Raw genomic sequence first — 12,796 nt, 5'->3', positions numbered from 1 at the left:
TGTGGAGGAGGAAGCATCATGGTGTGGGGCTGTTTTTCATCACATGGTACTGGCAGACTTCATATAATTATAAGTGAAGGAATGATGAACGGAGCCCTTTACCGGGAGACTCTTGAGAAAAATCTGCTGATATCCACCAGGAGGATGAAGATGAGATGTGGGTGGACCTTCCAGCAGGACAACGATCCAAATCATACAGCAAAGGAAACTCTCAATTGGTTTGAGGAAAAAATCAAGGTGTTAGAATGGCCCAGTCAATCACCTGACTTGAATCCAATTGAACAAGATTTAAAGACAATATGTTTAGAAGAATGGGTCGAAATCACACCTGAATACTGCGGCTGATTAATTTCTTCATACAGGAAGCTTCTTGAAGCTCTCATTACAAACAAAGGCTTCTCCAATAAGAATTCAATAAATTTCAGTTAGTGTGTTCAATACTTTTTTCCTGTGTCATTCCACTTTATTACACATAACTTCATTTATGGACTGTAATGTTGTTAATTCTTTATATTTGCAGATTTCTTGAGTTAATACTGATGTCCAGTGGAAATTTCATGTGAATGTCCTCATTGGAAATATATTTACTGAAAAAAAAAAAATGTTGACACGTTCACTACTTATTTCCCCCCACTGTATGTATTACATAACTATAAGCCATACTACATACAGCCCAAACCTGACATGTCCCTCCAAGGTGTAAAGACAATGACTCTGGAATTGAAGTCTGGCTCTTGTGATATACAAGTTATAAGTACTGCAGTTTTACTAATCATTATTTTTAACAATTATTTTTCAAGCTGACTTCCTATTTTTGAAACGTCAGTCTGAGATCTAAAAAATACAACAAGATATTCTAAGCTGGTCAGAATGTGTGAAGCTTTGAGTGAACCAGAAAAGCAAAGGTGAAATGCAGGAGATGACCGAAAAAAAAAAACAAATTCCAGAACCAAAACACAGCGTGTGTCACATTACAACGCATGTTATAGTTACTGGAGAATGACTGAAAGCAAAGTGCAAGAAAGAATTTATATGCCTATCTGAAAGTTATCTCCATCCTATTTGTTTGTTTACATTACGATATAACACTGATATCAGAGCTTTGAGCATCGTCGTTACCTTATACTTATCTGATCCTGACATCCTCACAGTGACCCTCTCGCTTCTCTGCAGGCTTCTGCTGCCAAGATCTGCAAAATGTCACTGGCTTTAAGGAGACATGGATTTCAATCATTTGTGACCAGGGTTCATGTGCAGCACGTGTGTAAAATCTGTTCTGATACTGATTTCAGGTCACTAACGCATCTGTGCATGCTTAATCGCTTCGTTTTCTGATGAAGTGTTTTAAAAAAAAAACAACAACAACTTGTGTTTAATATCTACTGTTGTTATTTGTTCATTTAAGGATGCTTGTTTCCCCTCAACAGCAGTAAATACCTAATATCATTTCTACTTTATTTAACCTTGATATTACTGCATAATAATTGTAACAGCATTATAATAAAGAAGTAAGGATGAAGCTCAAGCTATAATAGAGGATGTTCCAAATCTGCATGTTATTTAAAACTAGGAAGCAACAGTGTAAAAGTATATGAATATACTATTGTTTAAATATATAAATATACGAATTATAAATCCAGTTATAGATCTTATGATAAAATATTATTATGAAGAATGATATGGAAAAAAAATAGATTAATCTTTTAATGACATGGAACAATTATTCACACAGACTATTACTCTTACTATTATGATTATATCTTAAATATATATAAACTGACTACTGATACTAAACCCACAGAGAGCATACACAAATATTTTCTTTCCTAAAACATCAGCACCACTTTTGTATTTGAATCTCTGCAGCATTTGTATTTATTTTACCTTGAGCCATTAACAGCGACAACTATTCTTGAATATATATATATATATATATATATATATATATATATATATATATACATATACACACACACACACACACTATATATATATATATATATATATATATATGTGTGTGTGTGTGAATGTGTGTGTGTGTATGTATATATATATATATATATATATATATATATATATATATATATATATATATATATTCTGCTCCACGACAATATGTGCAAATCCTTTATTTTTTGCATAAAATGACTTGCACTTGGTGCGTGTGCTTGACAAAATATAAAGTAAATATAAAGAAATAACGCACACTGTAATTATTCCGAATCCGCACTTCGAAATCACTCGACATCAAGAAAGATTTGGACGTGTTGTGTGCTTGAGCATCGAGCGCTGACTGTGTGTGTGTGTGTGTGTGTGTGTGTGTGTGTATGGGTGCATCAGTGTGTCTACTTTGGACACAACAAATCACCCCCCCCCCCAACCCCACCCCCGCCGAAGTGTTTCATATAATTGTAATTCCTTTTCAGATACGCCATACAGCTTACTGACACACACTATATGTTAGTGTGTATACGAGATATTACTCCAGGTGTTACATGTTGGGAAAGAGACATATAAAAAAAAAAAACATTTTAAAAAGGAGGCCTGTGTTGAACTGAGGCAAGGTTATGATTACGGTTACAGAACTGACTACTTACTCACATCAACAGTTTGACTACAGTGTCAACACAGAAGGTGTCCGTTTCATGTCCTGATTCCTATATCCTATATTAAATAGATGAAAATCCCTGACCTCGGCTGCACGAGCATACGACGCAGAATTCGCTTGTTTATCAGCACACACGCACACACACAGAGCAGTCATCAGTGGACACATGAATTACCTTTAAGTGAATTAATCAGCCCGTGTTGTGGTCGGTTATAGAGGATTTACAAAGATGTTCAACAATTACAGAAAGTCCAAATAAATGCCATAAAAATATCTGATCTTAAGGACTAATTTTACTGTCTACAGTCCAGCTAACGCTTTCACACTCAGGATTTATTTATAAATAAATAAATAACCTAATATGGGCAGACCATGATATCCATTATGTACTATCATCATTTCATGTAGTATTTTATCAAAATTGTCCCCTGATCAGTTATTCGCAGTGCACACATGTGCAGCACACAACACACAAACTGTTTTTTTTGTTGTTGTTGTTTTTAAACTATGATAGCCAGAATGCACAGGCCAGACTTCACACTTATCTTTCGAGAGGAAATAAAATACATGTAAAGGGGACAGAGTTGCACTTCCTTTCTGCCAACTTACTATGGTGCGAGTATACTGAACCCAAAAACGAGTGTTGATAGTGTGCTTCCTGACTGCTCCTTCAGAACACACACACACACACACACACACACACACACAACACTACGTAGCAACACAAGAAACACAGGAACCGTCACTGTAATCACAACACCTCCATGCTGTGCTTGTCAACATCGAAAGTAACTCTAAAATTAAATATCAACTGAGCCCTGTGTGTGTGTGTGTGTGTGTGTGTGTGTGTGTGTGTGTGTGTTTGCACTGCAGATCAGCACGTACACCAAAAATGCATTTTGGGGCATGGAGCAGGGTACAGAGCTGCAGTAGTGCGGGTTTTTTCCTGAACTGGAGCATGCACGGGTACTCCATAGCCACCTTTCCACCGCATCTCTTTATTTATTACTAAGTCGATCAATTTCGAGATCTAGACTAGTCTCCTGCAAACTATGCATGGCCCGGGTCAATTTCAAAACTGCTACTATGCTCATTTCTTGCATGCCCATCTATTACCCCATAATTATGGATTAAAAAGAATCACCAGGTGGCCTGAGACTCAAGATGTGACGCATTGGAAATCAACTTTCCCCACACTCCGAAGTCCAGCATCACCTCCTGAACCTTTCTCGGCCCTCGACATCTAACCAGAGCGTAAGCCCTGCACAACTACAGACAGCAGCAGACCAGTACGGAGCATGTGTGTGTGTGTGTGTGTGTGTGTGACATAACTGAGACCATCGTTCCCCAACGTTCTCCGAGCACCATGACTCAACAGCCACCATCGACCACGGACGCACGTCACGTGTTAATCCGACACGACTGATAACGAGCAAAAAGGTCCTGAAGGTTGATTACAAAATGGGGGCGTGGGGGGGAGCGAGAGAGAGAGAGAGAGAGAGCTAGAGAGAGAGAGATAGAGAAACAAACAGCTGCTCGTTGCCTTTCGATCTTATTTATTTATATGTATATATATATATATATATATTTATATTTATTTATTTATTTTTATGAAGGCAGAGCAAAGCGATCGTTATGGAGACACTGCTCACACCACACTGCAGAATGCATATGGCTTTCACGCGGCATATTCACATGCATCTGTCTTAAGGGATAGAAAGGAGGGACATGGGAAGAAGAAGAAGAAAAAGAAGTAGAAGAAGAAAAGAATGTGCCCTGACAGTCACAGCAGAAAGCCTTGGAATAACTGAGTGTGTGTGTGTGTGTGTGTGTGTGTGTGTGTGTGTGTGTGTGATTTCTATTCAGAATTACTAGTACTGCCAGGATTAAAAGTATTTCAATGCATTATATATATATATATATATATATATATATATATATATATATATATATATATATATATATAATTTATTTATTTACTCACTTTGAGGATGTCTGTTACTGTTAGATACATCTGGTCCTAGTGAACTAAAAATATAAAGTAAAGCATTTGCTTGCATGTTGGTAGCAATGCAATGTGTTTTTCCCTCTTATATAAATATTTAAAACCCAAACGCACGCACGCACGCACACACACACACACACACACACACTACTAAAGCGTCAGATTGCGCAGCACAGCGTCGTAGTACTACAGCTCCTTTCCCAATGTCACAGGAATAGTGCATGGGCAAATAAGGGAATTTCCAAAAAGAATTCATCCTTGTAAACATTAAACACAAGCAAAGCTAATGTTTAAAACGGCGTGTGGTGTTCCTGAGTGTCAGTGTGTGTGTGTGTGTGTGTGTGTGTGTGTGTGTGTGTGTGTGTGTGTGTGTAGCAGACAGACAGTGCACACAGCACAGCGCCTCCGTGCACGTAGTAAAGTTGCAAATGATGTTTATGCAACGCGTCGCCGGTGTAGATCAGCTCCTGAGCAGCTCCTGAGAAGAAGCTTTCCGGAAAATCTGTGTCTTTAACTACGGTGTCATGTCACTGGACTGATTTGGCGCCGTGACATGACGTGTATATGCCTAGTAAATGTAGCGTCTGAGAGTCAAGCCGCGTACAGTGCAGCGCGCTCTGCGCGTAAAGGCTGAGCGTCGAGTAGAGCCGCCGGTGCAGGACGTTCACGCGCGCGGAGACGGGGGAGTCATTTCAGCACCAACCGCGCGCTTTACTTGTTCTCGAGCTCGCTCCTAACGCTGGCTTTCAACATTGGACAAAGTTTAAACTGCATCCCCACCCCCTCTTTCACCTCCTTCACCTCCCTCTCTTCTCTTCTCTTCTCGGTTGAAAAACACTCAGACACCCCCTCCCCCAAACAAACAAACAAACAAACAAACAAACCCACATCCATTATAAACCGTCTTACGTTAATCAACTCACCCGAAAAACCAGAAGAAACACTCGCGGTACAAAACTGCTAGCAAGCCGAGGTGTCTTCTTCTTCATTTACCAAGTCGTGTCCAGCGGTCCGTCCGTAAACGTTCTGCCTGTAACCGACATTTTAACTTTTCGACTTCATCCGTTAAAACATATCTCTTCCTCCCCACAGGAACTCAGAGGCACTGGGAGAAGAAAAAAAAACTAACTCTCCGCGTCCCTTTTCCACTACAGTCACAAAATGGTGAATGAACCACTAACAGCTGGGCGGCTCGACCAATCAGAGCGCGCCGACGCGTACAGTAACCTATAGGCGCGCGAGTAAAAACTACGGGGCGGTCCAAGTTGTCAAAGTAGCCGTGAGTGACGTGGGGTGAGAGCCAATAGAAAAGCTTGCCGGCGCCTTGTCCAGAAGTGTACAGTATCCAGTAAAAGCGCTGGGAACCATAGGAACAGAAAGTAGGCGGGCACAAGGGAGGTGTTGAGGTCGCGTTAGCCAATGGCACGCCGCGTGAGATTCCCGTCGCTCTGCCTAATAGCGGGGCAATGTTTACAGCGCAGTGTGTGTGTGTGTGTGTGTGTGTGTGAGATTTTTCTTTGCACTTAAATGTGCACCTCTTAAAATGAACACCCGAGTGTATTAAACTTACCTGTAATCTATATCATTTTTAACAGTAATGAGTTAAACAGTCAAAATATGAGTGTGATTTAAATAAATAAATAAATAACAAAAAGCGTCCGAAACTGTTCAGGAAGCCATGTTTTTTTAAAAAACAACTCTGTTTTTATGAGCGCTAAAGCCATCGAGATCACTTTGACTTCCTCCTCCTTGCTCTCGATTTTTTCCCCCTCAAGTCTTGCTCTCTTTTTCTCTCAGCAACAGACCCTCGCCTTCGTATCCGCCATCCAATCGCGTTGCCGGGTTCCGTTGGCGCTGACGTCGGCGACGCTTTGCTCCGCCTCTTCTATACAATCTCAGCTGGAGGTTTTGTTGACGTCACTTTGCCGAACAACGATTGGCGAGATGGTCGAGTCCTCCAACCAATCAGCGAACAGAGCGGTGAAGTCATCACGCATGTTGCCACCAGCTGGCCGGTGTGGGCGTGGTCTTGCGTACTCGCTTAACCCCACTGCCTGACTGATAGTAGAAAAGCTACGGAGCTTGTGAGCGGTGAAGATCCCTCATTTAAAAGAAAGTTCACAAACTTTCTATGCAGTTATTACAAAGTGCTGTATTTAATGATACCTTTTGGATGTGGACTTCTTGTATATGTTTCTTATATATTTTCTACAAATGAGTAGATCAGAAAATGCATGCTATTTCATGTCAGATATCAGATATAAAGTATAAATGCACAAGCCATATGAAGATCAGACGTGAAACGCTTACAAGTGATAGTTCCAGTTACATAATCTCTTTTCGTACACACAAGCTTGACCTGAGGCGCCACCTGCCGTTTGCTCATCACTCAGCACTCTTTTGTCATTATTCGTAGTAAGCAAACTGGGGAAGTATGGTTTTCTTAGGTTTCTTAGTTAAACCCAACACAGGAAAAGGAGGTCAAAACACACACACACACACACACACACACACACACACACACAGTTGGTACTTAACAAGTTCAAGGATCTACCATCAAATAATCTCAACAAGGCATTAAAAAAAGAAAGAAAGTCTGGATTCATTAAACGTTCGCCTCACACCTCCAGGGTCGGGGATTCGATTCCCACCTCTGCATTGTGTGCGGAGTTTGCATGTTCTCCCCGTGCTGCGGGGGTTTCCTCCGGGTACTCCGGTTTCCTCCCCCAGTCCAAAGACATGCATGGTAGGCTGATTGGCATGTCCAAAGGGTCCATAGTGTATGAATGTTTGTGCGAATGATTGCGAATGATTGTGCACTGCGACGGATTGGCACCCTGTCCAGGGTGTACCCCGCCTTGTGCACGATGCTCCCTGGGATAGGCTCACGGTTCCCCACGACCTTGTAGCATAAGTGGTATAGAAAATGGATGGATGGATGGATGGATTCACTATATTAAACCATCCCCTAGGCCTAATCTAGCTATATAGTCAGTTTATGCTCTACACGCTCACATTCTAGTATCAGAAATATGCATTTTCTCTGAAATTTACTTGGTCATATAAAGATTTCCCCCACTCACCTGAGCTATATCGAATATCGACCTGCTAAAGACCAACCCAGTTAGCAGACAGAGGAATTCCAGACCTCATATGGATAAGGTTAAGCACGGGTAAATGTTTGTAGACACTTGACCATCACATCCATATGTGCTTGTTGGAACATCCAATTCCAGATTTAATAACCTCCACTCTTCTGGGAAGGCTTTCCAGTAGATTTTGGAGCATGACTGTCAGGATTTGCCCATTCAGCCCATAAGCATTAGTGAGGTCAGGCAGTGATGTTAAGGGAGGAGGCCTAGTGCACAGTGAGCATTCCAGTTCATCCATAAAGTGTTCAGTGGGGTTGAGGTCAGGGCTCTGTGCAGGCCACCCGAGTTCCTCCACTCCAACCTTGGCAAGCCATGTCTTCATGAACCTCGCTTTGTGCAAAGGGGCATTGTCATGCTGAAAGAGGGTTGGGTTTCTTAGTTCCACTGAAGGGAAATTGTAATTCTACAGCATACAAAGACGTCCTATACAATTGTGTGCTTCCAACTTTGTGGCAACAGTTTGGGCAAGGCCCACATATGGGTGTGATGGTCAGGTGTATAAAAACATTGCGCCATATAGTGTACATTAGAGAATGTAAATTTTAAAAAAATGCTTTTTAAATCTGCATCAAAAAGGACCAGCACATAAATAATGTTCGTGTTTCAAAAGTGTCCCAGCTGTATGTTCCTCAGCGGAGCTTCCTCGCCGTATTATTCCCGAGACATGCTGTGCACCGTTTCCTAAATGAGATGTTCTTTCTCATTGAAGCATCACTTAAGTGAATTCACCTACAGTGTTTTGACTTGTTGCCCAGCTATTTCAACCATATAACAGATCTGCACATACACAAAATTGATTATATTGAATTATTATTATTATTTTTAATTAAAACATTATAGAATGTCCAGCCTACTTCGACTTCTCATGTAGCTGTTTATCAAGCAAGGCATATTTTAATTGACTTTCATACAAGTGTTTTATTAACTTAATTAAGACAAGAAATTTTCTATTTGTGCTTTTTATATTCTGTCATTTATTGGAGTTCGTTTTGGAGTTGTTTTTCATTTATTGGAGTTTGTTTGTTTTTTTATACCGTATGCTTACATCATGCAAAGACTTCCTGTATATCACTGATCTAGAAGACTCCTGTATTAAGAATGTGGCTCAGTGGTTAGCACATTCGCCTTACTCCTCCAGGGTCGGGGGTTTGAGTCCCGGTGGGGCCCTGTGTGTGCAGAGTTTGCATGTTCTCCCCGTGGGGTTTGCATGTTTGCAGGGGTTTCCTCCCCCAGTCCAAAGACATGCATGGTAGGCTGACTGGTGTGTCCGTAGTGTATGAGTGTGTATGTGATGGTGCCCGATGCTCCCTGGGATTGGCTCCAGGTTCCCTGTGACCCTGAAAAGGAGTAAGTGGTAGAAGATGGATGGATGCTAAAGAAGCTATGGTCGAAGGATCAAGGAGGCATCGGTTAGAGCTTTGGGACAACCCCAAATGTAGATTCTGATAGGTTTATTGTTATAGTTCTGGGCCAGCTTGATTAAGGAACAGCTTTTCCTTAAGGACCATCACCATAATGAATCAAAAAGTGGCAGCAAGGATTGTGTTCTGTCACTGTTAATTGAAATACTGGTCATCTACTACTTTGGTGCACTATTATACACTATATGGCCAAAATTATGTGGTTCTTCCTGAAACAGTTGCCATAAAGGTTTAAGCACACAATTTTACAGAATGTTTTTGTATGCTGTAGCATTAAGATTTTACCTTCACAACTAAGTGGTCCCAAACCTGTTCCAGCATGATAACACACCTGTACACAAAGGCGAGATTCATGAAGCTATGGTTTGCCAAAGTTGGAGTGGAAGACCTTGACTGGCCTGCACAGAGCCCTGAACTCAACCCCACCGAACACCTGTGATATGAATTTGGATTGACGACTGTGCACAAGGCCTCCTCGCCTGACATTCATGAATGACCTCAATAATGCTCTTGTGGCTGAACTGGCAGAAATTCCCACAGCCACGCTCTAAAAACTAGTGAAAAGCCTTCCCAGAAGTGTGGAGGTTATTATAATCTGTAATGGTGCGTTCAAAGAGCACATATCATTGTGATGGTCAGGTGTCCACAAACTTTTGGAAATACAGTGTACCTCTACCTATGTCACTACACTATATTTGCACTATTAATCTATGCTTTCATTTATAACTTGCACATACAGTTGTATATGTATGTGTGTACAGTATTCTATTATTTTTATTACATACAGATTTCCTATTCTTATACACTCTCAGGAAAAATGGTATCAAACTGTACCTTTCCTTGTTGCTGGGATGGCACCCTAAAAGGGGTCTCTTGTACCTTTTAGTATGTTTTGTTTTTTGTTTGTTTTTTTAGGAAGGTGTATATATTGTACCTTTAACAGTTTACACTGAAAGTCAATTATGGTCCAATTATGTACCTTAAACCCCCCGCCCCCCCAAATGTACACTATATCCATGTTTCCAGGTAAACGATGCTTATTAAACATGCAAAAGTTAAGGTGCCAACCCAATAACTAGGAAAAGTAGAGTTTAGTACCATTTGTTTCTGAGATTGTACCAATGCAACAGTGCAATTTCATTCTGTTCCGTTTTATTCATTTGCTATTAGTTGTCTATGTAAAGGAAGGTATACAAATCCACAAGCCCAGTCTTTAGCACTATTTTACATGTTATTGTGTTGGGATTAGGATTCAGCAAAATAGACACCGTGATAATCTTAAGGACAAAGTTAGCTCACTAACCCTAGAAAGTCACTTCCTGATATTCTAAAGCTGTTTGTTCCTGTTCTGAAAAGCAGCGCACTACGGGTTTTAATCTTCGAGCAGAAGTCGGAAGTAACAAAGTACAATTATTTTATTATTGTTTTTTGAGTTTTTTTTGAGTTTTTTCTTTCACCTAATACTTTGACTTTTACTTTCTAGTCAATACAATTTCAAGCATTACATCACTCTATCACTCTAGTCATGAGGTGATCTTTTAGCTTCAAGAAGTTTATCTAAATTCCTAACTGATATAAATGTTAGAGATAGATGTGACAGCAAGACTGAGACCCAACACCCATCACTGTAATCCATCTCCTTCTATGCACACTGTTTTCATAAGGCACTTTGCATCGTGACAGCTAGCTAGAAATAATTTGTATTTAACGTTATTGTCATGCTAGCTAACATTTGAGAGATTAGAACGCTGTTATTAGCTACCCTTAGCTATTGATTTCCTGCTTTCCTTGGTGAAAGTAGCACTAATTTACCATCAGTACCTAAAATCACTGTGTGGTGTCTTTTTCTTCTTTTGTGAATCTTTCTAAGTACTTTTACTTCCATACTCTGAGTAAATTTCTACGTTAACGTGAGTTACACCATCTGCCCTAGTGAGAATTGTTTTAAATGGCAATATGATTTGATCTAAGGCAGTCGCTCACATTTTTTTTTTAGGCTTTTATATGTTCCTGTTAAGGCACCAAATTGTTTTAGTGATAAGAAACAAACAAAAAAAAATCCAGCTGCTTCTGTTTTAGAATAAAAGATCGGCAAGATGTTTTTGTAGGCTGCACAACAAACAGTGCACTGTGATGCAGAACATGCATAGTGGATGACACCATGCTGAAATGCCTCGTTAGTACCGCCCCCTCGCTAGGGGCTTGACCTTTGATCTGACCCTCCCCATGATGACAGCCCCTCTGTTTGAGTATAGCGCTGTCATGTCAGTGAACTGTCACAGATCCAAACCCCCCTCCATGCCATTGGCTTTATTGGCAGACGAGGACTGAACTGAGGAAAGCGGTGAAAGAATAGACAGATGACAGCCAGCCAGACAGTGAGATGATGATAAGACAAAGGAAAGAAGAGGCATTGTTTCGCACAAGACACCAGACTCATGAGTACTGCCTGATCACCAGAATAACAACAGAATACTTAATTAAGTCAGGTGTGGGTTCAGTGTGAGAAACGTGTCTTGATCTAGATCAGAAATGATCAGCTGAAAGCTGCACGTCGTCAGTCTCAGAGCCTGCTTAATGTTTTCCCTACTCTAACACACCTGGTTGAATTTATCGCCTCATGAGCGAGCTGGAGAATTTGAGCAATCGGACTACCACACTAAGAGTGGTAGTTTGTTTACTGGCCCAACGTTGGATCTTTTAATAATGAGCGGCAATACATTAGCAATAGCGTGCAAATGTTTTTCCAAGTACATTATATTATTGAGAACATGCATCTTCAGTAACTGTTTTAGCTGGTCAGGGTCTTCGTTTGAACCACGTGAGAACTGGTATATCAGTCTCTCCTCAACTCGATTGGAAGTTCCGTAGGAGTGTGACATGCAGCGTTTAAGAGTTATAATCACATCAGTTATTATGATTTGTTAATAAACAAATAGTAGCTTAGTAGTTAGCAATTTGCCTCACACCTCCAGGATTGGGGGTTTGAATCCCGCCTCCTTTCTGTGTGTGCGGAGTTTGCATGTTCTCCTCGTGGTTTGGGGGCTTCCTCTGGGTACTCCGGTTTCCTCCCCCAGTCCAAATTTCCAAACTGTCTGCAGTAGGTGAATGGGTGTATGCGATTGTGCCCTGCAATGGGTTGGCACCACATCCAGGCTGTCCCGTGCCTTGTGTCCAGTTACTGGATGGAGATGATTTACCCCTTGTGCATGGGGCAGCCAGGCACAGAAGCATTTTATTTCACAAAAACATCATTCAAATACTAGACACATTATTTGAATGGTGTATACTAGTATTTAGGCTTTTTACTGGACCCACAGAGAGTTGTTTTATTTCCACTCCCAAAACACATTTTTAAAATCGAAATAGCCTAGTTATCAGTTCCACTTGACATTAATCATATTAGACATAACTTTGATAACGACAGACTGTGATTTCCAGCACTACTACTAACAAACCCCCAGACCCTCTTGTCTATGCTTTACAGACCCCACCACTGAGAACCATGGGCCTAGTCTGAAGCTGAATACATGCAGTTCCTGTACACAGACAGCAGGGGGCGACCTAACGCCATGCATAACAAGCTCCATAATGATAGGATACTCTGGAG

General features: G+C 40.8%; 1 protein-coding gene across 3 annotated transcripts in view; it reads right to left on the bottom strand.

Annotated features, from left to right (window-relative positions):
- Positions 1-7,522, bottom strand: part of cicb (capicua transcriptional repressor b) — a 57,944-nt gene extending 50,422 nt beyond the window's left edge. For 2 of the 3 annotated variants that reach the window (XM_053624947.1, XM_053624964.1), the window contains exon 1: positions 5,537-7,522. The gene's annotated coding sequence lies outside the window, so the exon portion shown is untranslated. Of the gene's footprint in view, positions 1-1,119; positions 1,191-5,536 lie in introns of all 3 variants that reach the window. The other variant, XM_053624956.1, reaches the window with a different exon arrangement.
- Between the last annotated feature and the right edge of the window lie 5,274 nt (positions 7,523-12,796).

The sequence above is a fragment of the Ictalurus furcatus genome, chromosome 1, assembly GCF_023375685.1.
Source record: "Ictalurus furcatus strain D&B chromosome 1, Billie_1.0, whole genome shotgun sequence".
In the NCBI taxonomy this organism is placed as follows: domain Eukaryota; kingdom Metazoa; phylum Chordata; class Actinopteri; order Siluriformes; family Ictaluridae; genus Ictalurus; species Ictalurus furcatus.
Note: the sequence above shows the minus strand (reverse complement) of the source record. Positions and strands in the feature narration are given on the sequence as shown.